The following is a 13,669-nucleotide window of genomic DNA, read 5'->3' on the forward strand; positions in this document are numbered from 1 at the left end:
TCCCAGGACCCTGAGATCATGACCTGAGCCAAAGGCAGTGGCTTAACCCACTGAGCCACCCAGGCGCCCCATGCCACTTCTTCTTTATCCATTCATCTGTTGATGGACATCTAGGTTCTTTCCATAGTTTGGCTATTGTGAACATTGCCGCAATAAACATTCAGGTACATGTGCCCCTTCAGATCACTACATTTGTATCTTTAGGGCAAATACCCAGTAGTGCAATTGCTGGGTCATAGGGCAGTTCTATTTTCAACATTTTGAGGAACCTCCATGCTGTTTTCCAGAGTGGTTGCACCAGCTTGCATTCCCACCAACAGTGTAGGAGGGTTCCCCTTTCTCCACATCCTCGCCAGCATCTGTCATTTCCTGACTTGTTAATTTTAGCCATTCTGACTGGTGTGAGGTGGTATCTCATTGTGGTTTTGATTTGTATTTTCCTGATGCCGAGTGATATGGAGCACTTTTTCATGTGTCTGTTGGCCATCTGGATGTCTTCTTTGCAGAAATGTCTGTTCATGTCATCTGCCCGTTTCTTGATTGGATTATTCTTTGGATGTTGAGTTTGCTAAACTCTTTATAGATTTTGGACACTGGCCCTTTATCTGATATGTCATTTGCAAATATCTTCTCCCATTCTGTCAGTTGTCTTTTGGCTTTGTTAACTGTTTCCTTTACTGTGCAAAAGCTTTTGCTCTTGATGAAATTCCAATAGTTCATTTTTGCCTTGCCTTTGGCGATGTTCCTAGGAAGAAGTTGCAGTGGCTGAGGTCGAAGAGGTTGCTGCCTGTGTTCTCCTCAAGGATTTTGATGGATTCCTTTCGCACATTGAGGTCCTTCATCCATTTTGAGTCTATTTTTGTGTGTGGTATAAGGAAATGGTCCAATTTCATTTTTCTGCATGTGGCTGTCCAATTTCCCCAACACCATTTATTGAAGAGGCTGTCTTTTTTTCCATTGGACATTCTTTCCTGCTTTGTCAAAGATTAGTTGACCATAGAGTTGAGGGTCTATTTCTGGGCTCTCTATTCTGTTCCATTGATCTATGTGTCTGTTTTTATGCCAGTACCATACTGTCTTGATGATGACAGCTTTGTAATAGAGCTTGAAGTCCGGAATTGTCATGCCACCAACTTTGGCTTTCTTTTTCAATATTTCTTTGGCTATTCAAGGTCTTTTCTGGTTCCAGATAATTTTAGGATTATTTGTTCCATTTCTTTGGGAAAAAAAAAAAGGATGGGATTTTGATAGGGATTGCACTAAATGTGTAGAATGCTTTAGGTAACATAGACATTTTCACAATATTTGTTCTTCCAATCCAGGAGCATGGACATTTTTCCATTTCTTTGTGTCTTCCTCAATTTCTTTCATGAGTACTTTATAGTTTTCTGAGTTTGCCTCTTTGGTTAGGTTTATTCCTAGGTATCTTATGGTTTGGGGTGCAATTGTAAATTGTAAATTGACTCCTTAATTTCTCTTTCTTCTGTCTTGTTGTTGGTGTAGAGAAATGCAACTGATTTCTGTGCATTGATTTTATATCCTGACACTGTACTGAATTCCTGTACAAGTTCTAGCAGATTTGGAGTGGAATCTTTTGGGTTTTCCACATGTAGTATCATATCATCTGCGAAGAGTGATAGTTTGACTTCTTCTTTGCTGATTTGGATGCCTTTAATTTCTTTTTGTTGTCTGATTGCTGAGGCTAGGACTTCTAGTACAATGTTGAATAGCAGCGGTGATAATGGACATCCCTGCCGTGTTCCTGACCTTAGCAGAAAAGCTCTCAGTTTTTCTCCATTGAGAGTGATATTTGCGGTGGGTTTTTCATAGATGGTTTTGATAATATTGAGGTATGTGCCCTCTATCCCTACACTTTGAAGAGTTTTGATCAGGAAGGGATGCTGTACTTTGTCAAATGCTTTTTTAGCATCTATTGAGAGTATCATATGGTTCTTGTTCTTCCCTTTATTAATGTATTGGTTTGTAATTTTCTTATTACTGATTAAATTGGAGGAAAATGTGCATAGTAAAAATTCTTTTAAATGGATTGAATTATTTTGCCAATAATTTAACCTCCCAGTGCTCTAAAAGAGGTTGTTTTAATGAAATTACACTGTATTTATTGACCTCTAAATGTGAATATGATAGATTGTATTAATTTTTTATTAACTTGGCTGTTTTCATTTTTGCTGGTTAATGAGTGATGTTCATCATATGACAGGCCCTTACAAAACACATGGTAGATTTCCTCTATGTGGCAGGGAGGTCCTTTAATAACCCCACATGGTGATGGTCTCTTGGTAAACTGGCCAGCAATCCATGGTGTGGTCCACTAAGTGTTTTTCTTCATGATTGGCTTTCACTGATTGATCTCTGACCTATATTCAGTAATTAAGAACAATACCTTGGATGTTTGGTTTGTCCCAAAGAAAAACATGTTGTTTTCATGCATTATTTATATCTAAGTACCACTTATCTTTGCCTCATTGTTTTCTTTGTGGATTGAGTTACTAGGGAAACCCACCAAGTTAACAGACTCATTATTCTTGGGGTGCTAGCCCCTTGGACAAATTAAATTTTCAAGAAGTCATTTGATCCATCTTCTTGAAAGCTGAACAAGGAAGTGCTTTTTTTAAGATCAGGTTTTCTTTTCTGAACAGCTTTATCCATTCAACAACCCAGACAAACGAATGACTTTGACACATTGAAGTGTGAGTGTTGCTACCTGGCCCATAAAGAAGCTTTTTCTCTGAAGAGAGACAGTCTTACAGACTTGATGGGTGAGAACATCATCTAAATTAGAGGTGGCAAAACAAATATTGGTCATAGCACTATGTGCAGTTAGCTGTCACTGTGCCCATCTGCTGGCTCCATTGCTTTGCATGGAATGGATTTCCTGTGCTCAGTGGTGTGTTGAAATCTGGTGTCCATGGCAACCAGAACATCACCAATCTCAAAGCACTCACTGTGGGGACCAGCTGAATGTTCACTTATACAATGACTTTAGGAGGGAACCACGTTCCTAACAGACTTTATAGCTCTCGAAGGCTGAAGAGATCCAGTGCTCAGCCAGAAAGTAAGTATTATCCTCATGCACATTTCAGTAACATAATCTTACTATCTGAAATGTTCTTTCCTTGTGAGGCAAAGAGAATTACACACACATCACAAATCCCACCTGTTGAAATAGGTTGGACTCTCAATGAAGACATGAAAGCACTATGTTTAAGAGGAGAACTTACGGAGTCCGATAGCTTGGGGTTTGGATCCTGGCTCTACCACAATCATTGGTTGAGCTTTGCCAAGTTTCTTAGCATCTTGGAAGCTGAATTTCCTCGTGTGTGAAATGCAGTACTAGCAGCATTCACCCTGTAGGCGTAGGTGTGTTACGAAGATCCACTGAAAATGGGCCCGGAATGTGCTTAGCAGGGGGTCTGTCAGGCACAGGGTAAAGGCACCAAGTCAGCCATTATTAGCATTTTAAGTATGATAAGTATGATTCTCATTAATGCAAAGTGACACCCGGCGTTGGCTAAACATAGGTATGCTTTTTGGACATTGAGCCCGTCTGTCTAATGTTCTCCGCAGTGACATTCAGAGCTGCTCTGGCCCTGATCCCAACAGCAGAGCTCTGAGCTCTTCACACAGGCCATGCAGGAGATGAAGCTGAGCAGCTCAGAGAGCGCGTGTGAAAGCAAATGGAGTGGCCGGTCATCACCCCTGAAACACGAACCTATGCATGCTGCCCTCTGCACTTTGCTTTCTCTGGCAGGAGGGCTGTTTCTTTTTCGAAAATTTCAGGTCCTTTGCGGACTTATTCTAGGAATTGGCTTTCCTGAGTCTCTGATTTGTACTCCTCAGAGTAAATCGCCTAATTGGCTTACAGCGGCAGGAAGTTGCTATTGCCAAGTGACGGTGGAATATTCCTTGGTCCATTCCCCCAGAATCTGGATGGCACATTGAACAAACTCTCTCTTGCTCTCAAGTTCTCATCTTTGCTTCTAAAGATCATTTGCTTGCATGGCACAAATTCAGAATTGGAGCGAAATTTCAATAGCTGTATCTCTGGTGAAGTGACAACATCAAATGAGTTTTCCTCAGCACATGTTCTGGATCATGGATACGTGGTAGCTTGTTTCAGAAAAGGATGAATACCAATTAAGGATCCTTTCCCGTGTTCCTTAGGCTTCTGGGCTCAGAAATGATGGTTTTTCTTGCATTAATGCACTTTTCTATTTGTGTTCCAAGACTGTGTGGTATAAGCTCACTGTCAGTTGCACAAACTTAAATCAACATTTTACTCTTTAGGTCCTAACTCCTATTTGTATTCATTTATATATTTATCTGGCTCTAATAATAAAAGTATAATTATGATTTCCTCCTATCCCTAATCATTGAGTGGTTATGTATATCCATTAGTTCTGCTTACAGTCTGCAATGCCATAGCAACTGGCTTTGGGTCTTGGCCTTTTTCTTTATCGGGGTCTGTTCTGTTTGTCTCTGACCTGTGGCCTTAGGTCGGTATTTCTCACATGCGAGCACACATTAGAATCCCTTAAAGGGCTTGTTATAACACAGGTGGCTGGGCTCCATTCCCAGAGTTTCTGATTCAGTAGGTCTGGAGTGGGGCCGGAGACTTTGCACTATTAACAACTTCCAGATGCTGCTGCTCATTTGGAGATGACATTTTTAGAACCACTGCCTGAGACTATTCCCTTAACCTTGAGCAAACATCTCAGAAATGGTGGGAACTAGGAGAAGGCATAGGGGGCTATACCACAAACTTGTTACCACCACTGGAAAATAACTCAAAAGACAGGACTTACTATACGACAGGCACTCTGATAAGCATATTATATAACCTATTATGACTCAGAGGCTGCTTTTCATCACACAGCTGGCAAAGTTGCTTAACCCATGTTTGTCTGACTATAGAACTGCTTCACTTGTAGGGCTTTAAGTAAGGTCTGATTTCTGCATGTTTTTCTACTAACGTTTACCCTGCTAAGAGGAGAGTGAGTTGTACCCAAGACATCTGGAAGAGTAGACACTCTGAAGCTGAAGGTGTCACTGAAGTGTAACTTAGAATTGAATAAAAATGGCAGTTCAGGAGCTCGTTCTGCAATTGTCACAAACATCTGGAAGCCTCCGCTTCCTGGAACACTAGGAAGGTTCAGGAATGGGAGGTTCTCAAAACCCATGGTAGTACAGGAGCTTGAGCTTTCTGAATATAGTAGAACCAGTTGCAAGCTTGATAGAGTGATTAGACATCTAGAGCCTTTCCCAAACCCAAGCAACTAGATGATGGTCTCAGGCTAGTTCTCCAAAAGCCATTTCTGGGCTGTAGACTGATGGGCAAGTGCTTCATTAAGAAAGGGCTTCTAAGGGACACCTGGATGGCTCAGTGGGTTAAGCGTCTGCCTTTGGCTCAGGTTGTGATCTCAGGGTCCTGCAGGGAGTCCCTCCCCCCACCTTTTCTCCGCCTCCCCCTGCTTGTTTCTCTCTCTCTCTCTCTCTCTCAAATAAATAAAATCTTTTTTTAAAAAGTGCTTCTTGGCGAAACCAGTATGGGAGGAGTGGGGGCAAGAGTAAAGGGCAGGAAGTCAAGCAAAAGTGAGATTTGGGCTAAGTCCCAGCTCTGTCTCATCCTGTAGGGGAGCTCTGGATTGATTGTAAGTTACATCACAGGGTTTGTCCTGACCAGAGGCACACTCTTGCCCCAGTGAGTCACTACAGCTGGGGGTGCGGGCTGTCATCTCCACAGGTATGTCTGTTCTGTTGGCACGTGTCCAATGTGGCTCTTGTAGCCTAAAAGTTAGACCCTGGAAGAAGGCTACAGGTGAGGGTTGTTAGAAGCAAAACATATAGACACAGTCAGGGCTGGGGGGTGGGAGGCAGAGGTGGATTCACAGACTCCGTGGAAAGGATTTGAGGGGATCAAGTAGGAATACCCAGTTTCTGTATAGGGGCCCTCCGGACCTTAGGAGAACCTTGATCATCACTTTCTTGACAGACTGAATTAGAGAAGCTCTGAGCTTTGAGGCCCAGGTCACAGTCAAGGGCAGAGATGAGATACTTTGCTGAAAATAGCAACATTACATGCTGAATGGTGAGACCCCCCCCAACACACACACACATACACCGTGCCCCCCCACCCCGATCCAGGCAACATATTACAGGCCTAGCTTCTCAACTCGGCCCCCAGAACACTGGCAGACACACTCACCCCCCAGGAGTGGGCAGGCTAAAGGAGGGTCTGTGGTTGTCAAATAGATTCAACAAAAGCAACCACAAATACTGACATCTGTAGGTGTATCCCCTCCCAATGACAAAGCAGTTACACTGCCTTGTCACCCTATAGTCAGTGCCACCAATTGGCTAGCACTCTTCTTCCCCACCCCGGGTTCCCATTGAGCTTTTTAGGTTGAGCTTTTAAATAGGGCCTGTCAGAAGACATTTGAAGAAAGCATCTGATGTGAAGGACAGTGATCACAACATATAGGAAAGCCAAACTTGGAATAAACAGTTAATACTGGGAGCAGAAAACTTCCTGAGTGCCCAAATCTATAATTAATATTACCAGAGAGGAAAGCGATCACATGTATGAAGTAAAGGCAGGATGTTATTGAAAGCAATATTCAGAGGACAGAAAAAGAACTCTTTGGAATTAAAAATATGATGGCAAGTAAAAATAATTTAGTAGAAGGTTTAGAATATTAAATCGAGGAAATGTCCCTGAAAGTTTAGCCAAAAGACAATGAGATTGATAAAGAGAAAAGACTGGGACGTCTGCGTAGCTCAGTCATTGAGCGTCTGCCTTCAGCTCTGGTTGTGATCCGGGGGTCCTGGGATCCAGTCCCACGTTGGGCTCCCTGCTCGGTGGGGGGCCTGCTTCTCCCTCTCCCACTCCTTCTGCTTGTGTTCCCTCTCTCGCTGTGCCTCTGTCAAATAAATAAATAAAATCTTTAAAAAAGAGAGAGAAAAGACTAGTTAGAGGAACTAGTAGTCAGTTCATCTAGTAGTCAGTCCCAATAAACTAGACCAAAGTATATGAAAAGACCAAAAAAATGACTCAAAAATATTTTTCACAGGTACAAGGCTTGAGTTGTCAGCTTTCAGGGGCCCATCAACATGTTGCATGGAAAAAGAATAAAGAGATGTAAAGGCTTCCAAGGAGAAAAGCAAAACTGGTTCCATAAAAGGATTAGCACCAGGCTTTGAATAGCAACTTGGGAAGCTGCAAGACAATGGAGCAAGGCCTCCAAAATACACAGAGAAAATTACTTATCAACCAGAATTCTATAGCAACCGAAATGATCAAGTGTGAGAGTAGGAAAAAAAAAATAACCTTGCAAGGTCTCAAAAGAACAATTAAAACTTTTTTTTTTCTTTCAAAAGCAGACACTCTTTTTTTCTTTCAAAAGTGTGAGACAGAAATAATCTAGCCTTGCAGGACATGTGTTAAAAGAGCTTAGAGGCCAGAGGTTGTAAATAAAGCAGCCACCATCTGGAACTCTGCAACAACTTTATAACTGGCTATATATCCATTGTAAAGGGGGGACTGGACCAAGGAATAGGAAACTACGGGAATCTCAAAATCTGGAACCCCAGTGCAGGTGAAATGATAGGAAACTTCCAGAGTGATGGTAGAGACAGCCCCAAATGACAGCTGGGTATCCAGGCTTGAAGACAGCCAGTGAGTACTGAAGCAGAGCTACAGCTGGGATGTTGCCAAGATGGGGAAAAAAAAAAAAATTGAAAGCTTACCTGATGTGTTTGGATATACCTAAGGGAGTTTTGTAGGTCAGTTGGAAAGTCTGGGCATGCATTTATTACAGACAGAAAACCAAACAATATGAAAAGAGAAGACAGTTATTAACCCTGTGGTGGGATAAACTAGGAGAAAGAAAATGGTGATTCATTGTACCTGGTTTTGCTGAGTATTAATTTAACCTAATGTTGTTTTGGTAAAAGATGTAATATAACTAGGGTGTTTGAGAAAGGGAATGTATGTATGGAGAGAGAATAAGAGAGCTAAATCTTCATCTTCCATGTTAGGAGATTAGTAGCACCTAAAATCGAAAAGCCAGGATATAGCTGTATAAGAAGAAATATGAAGAGAAGTAGCAAAAAGACAAGTGTTTTAAGTTTTTTTTTTAATTTTTATTTTTTGACAGGGAGACGGACACATGCAGGGGGAGTGGGAGAGGGAGAAGCAGGCTTCCTGCTGAGTGGAGAGCCCCACGTGGGGCCCGATCCCAGGACCATGGGATCATGAGCCGAGCAAAGGCAAAGGCTTAATGACTGAGCCACCCAGGCACCCCTTAAGTTTTTGCCACAAAGGAACAGAATGTGGATGGAGAGGGGTGGAGGGCAGGATCCCAATATTATCTTAAGGAACTCTGGTGTTTTTTTTAATTATTTTTATTAACATATAATGTATTATTAGCCCCAGGGGTACAGGTCTGTGAATCGCCAGGTTTACACACTTCACAGCACTCACCATAGCACATACCCTCCCCAATGTCCATACCCCAAAGGAACTGTTTTTTAAGCTATGCACGTGTATTTTTTTGAGAAATACGAATACAAAGAAAATAACATTTTTAAAAATTAACCTTACTCGTGCTTTTTAGGTGTGACTTCTCCACAGTCTGTTCTGTTCTTCGTGTTTATGCTGTTCCTGCTCAGTGATGCAGGAATGTTCTGAGAGAACATCTATGGAATGTTACCTAGTAATGAAACAACGTGGTCATTTATAGGTCAAGTTTGTCAATAAATACTTCCTCATCAAAAACATGGCTTGATGTATCCTTTATAACCTTAGAAGACATACTAAATTAGGCTATAATGGTATTTTACTAGTTTGAATGGTTGAATGGCTTTGTGTCAATTAAAATCTTCATATGGTTCAATTTTGCGTGCCCTCCTTAATAAAGGATTGAGGAAAATGAGGATCAGAGCTACATTTAAGCTTCTACCCCAGAAGAAGAGAGAACCCAGTTAAAATAATTAAAAGTGAAAAGATGATTAGAATACAGTAATGACTGATAAAACCATTTATGTAAAGTAGAGCAGGAATAACATTTTTTTCATGGCAGTGCCTCTAAGATGCTCCAAGATCCTAAAATGCTTCCAAGACATTGCAACCAGTAGTAACTAATAATTATATAGAACATTAAGTCTGCTCAGTACTTTTCACATAAACTGTTCCGTGTAATCCTCATAGTATCTTTTCAAGTTAGATATTATTACTACTTCCATTTTCAGAATAGAAAATAGAAAAGGTTGCAGAGAGGTTAAGTAACTTTCCCAAGGAGATTAGGGTTGATAAGTAGGATAAAGATAACGTTTTCAAGCATGATACTTTTGATAGGAACTAACCAGTTGGAAAGAGACGAGAGATCTGATTAGACTTTACCTATGGGACTTACCGTTCCCAGGTGATAAGGGACTGAATCTAGTCTAGAACTCAAGTTCTTCTCCAAGGTCCTGATCTTTCTGCTGCCCTGGGCTGGTGATACCATTCGTGTTAAAGTAAATTCTCCATTCCCTAAATATACAGATAAATGTTCACCGAACGGCAGATAATTGTTGGTGTTTATTTGTCAGAGATAGAGCGTGAGCGAAAGAAAGCGAGCACAGGCAGACAGAGTGGAAGGCAGAGTCAGAGGGAGAAGCAGGCTCCCCGTGGAGCAAGGAGCCCAATGTGGGACTCGATCCCAGGACGCTGGGATCATGACCTGAGCCGAAGGCAGCTGCTTAACCAACTGAGCCACCCAGGCGTCCCTAATTGTTGGTGTTCATGGAGAGAACCCTTGAGGGAGTTGGCAGAGCCTCAAAATCCATCCTGGGGATCCAGGACTGAACTGGTTGTTCACTCTCACCACCCCCAACCCCGCCCCACCAATTCCTCACAGTAGCTAGAAAACTCAAAGAGAGGAGGTATCTGGAAGGCTTTTCAGGTACAGGTGTGCAGTGTCCAAAGAGAGCACGATCAACTGGTAGTGTGATGCCGCCGAAGACCAGCACGGATGCTAACGCGTGAGGATCCAAGGTAGATGGCAAATTGTGAGATAAATAATTCTAAGCAGAAAGTTTCTAATACCACATTTGTTATTTTTCTGAGTTTCTTTTGTTATTTTTTCATAAGCCTTTTTTCTTAATCGAACCCTCCCGCAACTCCTCCCCCCGGCATCTCTGGCTGCGCTTCTGGGTGTTACGTTCACTGCACATTTCATGTTTGTTTTCATCCTACACGTTTCCGAGGGAACCTTTCCTGCAGCATACCTGGGCCAACTCTGAGCTGCTCATCTCCACTCCTTTCTTACTACTACTGAGTTGAATAATAAGCACATGCCTGGCAAACAGAAGATTCTTAGAACTTACTGAAGGAAAGGAGGAATGCAGATGGAATGCTTTTAATTTTATGAAAGTAAATAACCCCCTTTATTCGAGGCTCCAGAAGGAGCAACCCACATTGTGAAAGCAGCTCTTACCTTAATGCATTGTAGCTTTTATGGGTCTGACAGCAGAGCCACTTAGGATTAAGTATTTGATGGGCAGGATACTTGGTTAGTCATGAATTTTGTCATATTTTCACTCACAGCTTTGTGACAGCCAAAGGATGCTAAAATTCTACCACTTGCACATTACACTTAGGCATTTCTGGGCTGACACACAGACCTCTCTGATTGTTAACATTAAAGATAGCTTTCGGGAAACTGTAATTTTGGACTTGTATAATACCTGACATCTAAAAAGCTTTCTGTTTTGCTTTTTAAAAATAATCTATTACTTTTATATTCACGTGGGTGATAAAGGTTGGAAAACATACAGAACGTTTTATCTTCTTCTGTTTAAAGTTTGCATTCGTGCTTTATAAACATTGACAGATGTAGACACTTAACCATTAGATGGCCTTCCCCCAATTTTTCTGGATTGTTTTGAAAGACTCAAGTTTTCCTGTAGAGAAGAAAATAACTTACTGTAGACAACTGTCAGTTTAATCGCATATTAAAATACTGTCCTTCAAACAGTTGTTAAATATTTATGAACCATGTATGAATAGGAGGAGAAGAGTCAAAGGCAGTTTTCAGTTAAGTACACTTCCACAGCGAAGGAATGAATACCTCATCAAATCCTCCCCATAGCAAATAAACAGATATCTGAAGAGATAATTAAATCTAAGAAATGAGAAGGAAATAGGAAACTGAATTTTGATACGGCATACTATGACTTAATATTTCTCTTCATCTTAGCATGAGTTTTTAAAAGATTTTATTTATTTATTTGACAGATCACAAGTAGGCACAGAGGCAGGTGGGGGGGGGGCGGAGCAGGCTCCCCGCTGAGCAGAGAGCCCTGTGTAGGGCTCCATCCATGGACGCTGACATTATGACCTAAGCTGAAGGCAGAGGCTTAACCCACTGAGCCACCCAGGTGCCCCTTAACGTGAGCTTTTAATGAGCAAGGTGGTACCCGGAATGGTAGAGCCGTTTCTGATTTCTGCCATTGCGTATTGATCAACATGTAAATAACTCCCCATCAGCATTTGCAGCCGGAAACAATTCCCAGTTCTTCCTCTTGGTGCCGGGGACTTCTTAGAGATTCTAAGTAAGATGAATGTGTCAAATGGCTTTTAACATTTGGCCTTGAAGCTTAAAGCATTCTGTGCTTTCCATCAGGCAAGCTGTGTTCCCGTCCAAATGTTAATCAAAGGCAGAACAATACTCTTTGATTTCTGTTACTGCCTGGCGTTTTGTTTTTGTTTTTGTTTTGTTTTTTCTAGATTTCAGGCCAAACATGGTACCTTCTGAATAGTCCCTTGTTCTAAAGTTCTGTTCCCTGGCAGTTAATGCTATGGTGCTTTCAATGTGTTCACAGTTACCTCTGGATATCGACTGTCAGGGATTTCTTTGTTTTGGGCTTTCTGTAGTTTCACCATCATGTGTCGAGGAGTAGATTTCACTGTAATCCCACTACTTGTTTCTGTTGGGCTGCTTGTATTTGTGGATTCTTGTCTTTAATCAGTTCTGGAAAATTCTTAGCTGTTGTCCTTCAAATATCACTTCTCCATTTTTTAACAATTTTATTGAGATAGAATCCACACACCATACTATTCACACATGTGTAGTACACAGTTAATTGGTTTTAATATGTTCACAGGGTTGTGCTGCTGTTGTTGGGTCCCCCAAAAATGGGTACCCCAATAATGGGTCCGTGATTAAAGGAACGAGACTGATACAAAGCAAAAGTCAAGCAAAGCTTTATTTTGCACCAAGCATCAAGAATCAGACCGACCATCAAACAGACTGGTTGGGGCTGCCCCTTACAGAGAGGACGACCCCTCCCTGCTTTCCAGACTAACTTTTATAGAGCAAAGGCCATGTGGTTGGGCCTGGCCACACACAGGTGGCTAATTGAATTACAATTCACCCCACAGTAGCCATGGAAACTAGCACATCACCTTGGCAGCTAGGAGACAGTATGCGCCCCCACTGATTGAATACCTCCACCTGGCCTGACCCACTCTTGTACTTGGACTTTGTTACCAGGGACTGGTTTCCGGGACTTGTTTTTAAGTAAGTTTCCCTGGAGGAGGGTGACAAAGTCAATTTAAGTTTTACAACAAAATGGCAGTTCAACCAGGGTGGGGCTGCTCTGGCTGAATATGCCCTTACAGCTGTCACCATGATCGATTTTAGAAGATTTTTTAAAAAAGATTTTATTTATTTACTTGGCAGAGAGAGACAGCGACAGAGGGAACACAGGCAGGGGCAGTGGGAGAGGGAGAACCAGGCTTCCCACCGAAAAGGAAGCCTAATATGGGGCTGGATCCCAGGACCCTGGAATCAAAAGCAGACACTTAATGACAAAACCACCCAGATGTCACTATTTTAGAACATTTTTATCACCCCAAAAGGAGACCCTGAAGCCAATTAGCACTCACTCCTCCATTATCTCCATTTCTTCCTCCTAGCCCACTGCCTTAGGCAACAATTACTCATTTTTTTTTTCTTTATGGATTTGCCTTTTCTGAACATTCCATACAAATGGAATAGTAGAGTATGTGGCCTTTTGTGACTGGCTTCTTTCACTTAGAAAAATATTTTGGGGGCACCTGGGTGGCTCAGTGGGTTAAGCCTCTGCCTTCGGCTCAGGTCATGATCTCAGGGTCCCTGCATTGGGTTCTCTGCTTAGCAGGGAGCCTGCTTCCTCCTCTCTCTCTGCCTGCCTCTCTGCCTACTTGTGATTTCTCTGTCAAATAAATAAATAAAATCTTTTTAAAAAAATCTTTTCAAGGTCCATCCGTGTTCTGGCATGTATCAGTCCTTCATTCCTTTCTACTGCCAAATAATTTTTCCATTCTATAGATACATCACATTTTATTTGTCCTGTCATCAGCAGATGGTCATTCGAGTTATTTACAGTTACTGACTGTTGTGAATAATGCCTCTGAACATTCTTACGCAAGCTTTTTCGGGGACCTACGTTTTCATTTCTCTTGGGTATATACTTAAGAATAAAATTGCTCAGTCAAATGGTAACTTCGTTTTTAACATTTTAAGAAACTGACAGCCTGTTTTTCCAAAGCAGCTACACAATTTTTCCGTGACATCAGCAATGTAAGAGGGTTCTAGTTTCTCTACCATCTCGTTAAAACTTG

General features: G+C 41.7%; 1 protein-coding gene across 1 annotated transcript in view; it reads left to right on the forward strand.

Moving 5' to 3' along the window:
- The window catches only part of LANCL3 (LanC like 3), a 105,634-nt gene that overhangs the window by 12,539 nt on the left and 79,426 nt on the right, over window positions 1-13,669 (forward strand). The gene's annotated exons all lie outside the window — the stretch shown is intronic.

This window comes from Mustela putorius, unplaced genomic scaffold (assembly GCF_011764305.1).
Source record: "Mustela putorius furo isolate JIRA1106 unplaced genomic scaffold, ASM1176430v1.1 tig00003836_pilon_pilon_pilon, whole genome shotgun sequence".
NCBI lineage: Eukaryota > Metazoa > Chordata > Mammalia > Carnivora > Mustelidae > Mustela > Mustela putorius.